Source organism: Gorilla gorilla, chromosome 3 (genome assembly GCF_029281585.2).
Source record: "Gorilla gorilla gorilla isolate KB3781 chromosome 3, NHGRI_mGorGor1-v2.1_pri, whole genome shotgun sequence".
Lineage (NCBI taxonomy): Eukaryota > Metazoa > Chordata > Mammalia > Primates > Hominidae > Gorilla > Gorilla gorilla.
In genome coordinates, this window is record NC_073227.2 from 191,842,857 (window position 1) to 191,846,487 (window position 3,631).

General features: G+C 32.2%; 1 non-coding gene across 1 annotated transcript; it reads left to right on the forward strand.

Moving 5' to 3' along the window:
• Nucleotides 1-2,139: 2,139 nt before the first annotated feature.
• On the forward strand, nucleotides 2,140-2,270 carry LOC115934483 (U6atac minor spliceosomal RNA). The gene has a single exon (XR_004070274.1). It is a non-coding gene; the product is annotated as a U6atac minor spliceosomal RNA (small nuclear RNA).
• Nucleotides 2,271-3,631: the final 1,361 nt, after the last annotated feature.

Here is a 3,631-nt window from a genome sequence, read left to right on the forward strand (position 1 = left end):
TCCTGAAATTAATTCTTGAACTAGCAGCAGGTTTGAACAGTTTACTTTTACATTTCATGTTGAACCATAAACCTTGAAAGCAAAATTGTCCCGTAGGTGTCTAGTAGCCCCAAGTTGGCGATAATACGTTTATCGCACATCAAATTTCATTCTCGAAAAAAAAAATCCACAATTCTGCTTCTCTGAATTTCTAAGGAGTAAAATTTAAAAAAAAATCATAATCAAGGATAACTAAAACATAAGGAAATGAGCTACTATGAATCAAAGTCAGTATAAGCATCGAATGTATTTGGACTATGAAAGTTTTTATATATTAGAATTATTTGATACATAATATAGAATAACATGTCTGAACTAGACAGCATGGTTAATTTCATAAAAAAGGTATTAATCATGAAATTGTTTTCAAACAGACAATAAATAATTTTTAACAGGAAAATATGTCTTTTATTCTTAAAAATTGAATGATGAACTTTTTTCTCAACAGCTGATTAGAGAATCATGAGAGAATTAGCGGACTAAAATTAGATCTGTACGGCTGGGAGCGGTGGCTTCTGCCTGTAATCCCAGCACTTTGGGAGGCCAAGGCAGGTGGATCACGAGGTCAGGAGTTCAAGACCAGCCTGGCCAAGATGCTGAAACCCCGTCTCTACTAAAAATACAAAAAAAATTAGCCGAGCGTGGTGACGGGCACCTATAATCCCAGCTACTCGAGAGGCTGAGACAGAGAATTGCTTGAACCCAGGAGGCAGAAGTTGCAGTGAGCTGAGATCACACCACTGCACTCCAGCCTGGGTGACAGAGTGGGACTCTGTCTCGAAAAATAAAAATAAAAATAAAAAATAAAATTAGATCTGTAGACAATAATCACGGAAAAGAGAGATTCAAAAAGTTAAACATTTGAAAGAAAAAGTACGTAATATGATAGCTAAAATGAAAAGTTCTAACATATGTCTACTTTAAATTCCAAGAAGACGGGTTACAGAATATTTTGGAGAAATAATACATCCAAAAATAATAACTACAAATTTTAGAGTTGATAAAAGAGTGACCCCATAGATACAGCAAGTTCAATATATACTAACCAAGCTAAGTAAAACAAAAATAATTAAATATATGTACATTGGAGTGAAATGCCCCATCACCAGGGATACAGACAAAGTTTTAAAAGCAGATGGCAAGGACAGATAGAAAATTTACAAATCAACGAATGGTTGACAGGATACTTCTCTGAAGCAACAACAAAAATATCTTAAGATGGTTAAAGAAACAGGTGTCAGCTGAGGACTGGGTATACAGCAGATATAACCTTATAAGTATATACTAGTATATACAGCAGATATAACCTTATTAGTATATACTAGTATATACTAATATCTATTTTATATACTAGTATATAAAATATGCCAGTATATTTATTTGCTAGTATATATATTTAGCATATATTTATATACTAGTATATAATTTCTAATTTATATACTAGTATAAAATAGAAAGCAAATATGAGTAAAAACAAAACAAAAGAAAAACTTTGAAAAAACATATTACTCACATATCTTTGCTAAACCAACTTCTAGCTTCTCAGACAAGATGAGAAATTACCCTAGAAATAAATCCTAAAATGGAAACAAACAAAACATAAGCAAAAAGATAATGAAACAGTTAACGTGTAGATAAATCTGAACAAACAGCATCTGTATTAAATGTTATGCAGATAATTTCTAAATTAAGGTATTAAATAGAAATTAGCCTTAAAACATTGGAGATTATTAGGTTATTAAACAGGAACAGAATTATCAGAATTAAGTGTTCTAGTGTCCTTGTATATAACAGGAGAGGGATTAAAATATTGCTTTGCATTTAAAAAGTTAAGTTTGCAATTAAAAAATTTAATAGCAAACATGGAAAGAATAGAAATAATGTTCTAAATAGCAAAGGAGAAAATACTTAGTAAGAAAAAAAACTGACAAATAGAAAAACTCATCAAATAAGCAAATCAGGAAGGAAAAGAAATATTTTAATTGAGACAAATAGGAATTTCAAAGTAAATGGTAAAAATCAGGGCAAATATATCCTAATAAACAGAAATAGACAAAAACAAAGTGAGAGCTTCTAGAACTTCATTTAAAATTATATGTTTTGTCGCATGAAAGGAAAGAAGGTTAGCATTCCCCTTGACAAACCTAGAAGAGGCTCTTGGGCTTATCTTGGGTCTTAAATATTGTGTAGCTTAAGAAAAACCACTTAACCTCTCTGAGCCTCATTTTTTTCACAACTTTAGGTGTTTCTAAGCAGTACTTCAAGTATCAAATAAGGTAATAACTTAAAAATAAAAAATAAAAAGAGCTCTTAAAGTATAAAGAATCACTCTTATGATATATTCCCTACAGAAAAAGTATTTTCCTACTATAGAAATGGAAATGCACTAATAGTTTATACATTAAAAACATACATATGAATTAATGGATGTATAAGCAGTACACTGTAACTAACTGCAGTTTGAGGTATTCAATAACATAAAAAAATTGTCTATGGATCTTTAAATAAATAAATTATATTTTTACAAATGCTATTTACATCTAAAATATAAAGATAGGCCAAAGACAGAGGATGGCAAAGTTTTTCTGTAAACGGTCTAATAATAAATATTTTTGGCTTTATGGGCCATGTGGTTTCAGTAGCAACTATTCAGCTTGGTTGCTGGAGCATGAAAGCAAACATAGACCATATACACATAAATGAGATGGCTATGTCTCAATAATATTTCATTTAACAGCATAGGAGATGGGCCAAAGTTGGCCTGTAGGCCATAGTTCACAACCTCTATCCTAAGATATAGAGAGAAATTTTCACAATAATGGAGGGAAAACATATAACAAGTCAATATTGTCCAAAAGAAAGCTCAAGATAGAGACAAAGGGATCAATTCTTATGATAAAATTTTAAAACCACCAGGAATATACATTTATATACTTGAACATATCTGATAGACTAGCCTTAAACAGCATATTTCAATATTTCAATAACTTAAAAGATACATATTAGTACACACTTTAACATCTCTACAATAAGGATGAATTTCAGTATCTATGGCATTTCATAATTACTGGTGACCAGGCAGCAATCATGACAAAGATGTCATTGTTAGACTGTGTGTAAACTTAATCCTTGTATTAGTATGTTTTCACACTGCTGATAAAACAAACCTGAGATTGGGCAATTTACACAATAAAGAGGTTTAAGGGACTTAAATTCCATTTGGCTAAGGAGGCTTCACATTTATGGCAGAAAGTGAAAGGCACATATCACATGGCAGCAGAGAAGAAAAATGAGCTTGTGCAGGGAATCTTTCCTTTTTAAAACCATCAGATTTCATGAGATGTATTCACTATCATGAGAACAGCACAGGAAAGACTCAGCCCCATGACTGAGTTACCTCCCACTGGGTCCCTGCAACAACACGTGGGAATTCAAGATGAGATTTGGGCACGGACACAACCAAACCACATCATTCTGCCCCTGGCCCTTCCAAATCTCATGTCCTAACATTTCAAAACCTATCATGACTTCCCAATAGTCCCCCAAAGTCTTAACCCACTTTAGCATTAACTCAAAAGTCCATAGTCCAAAG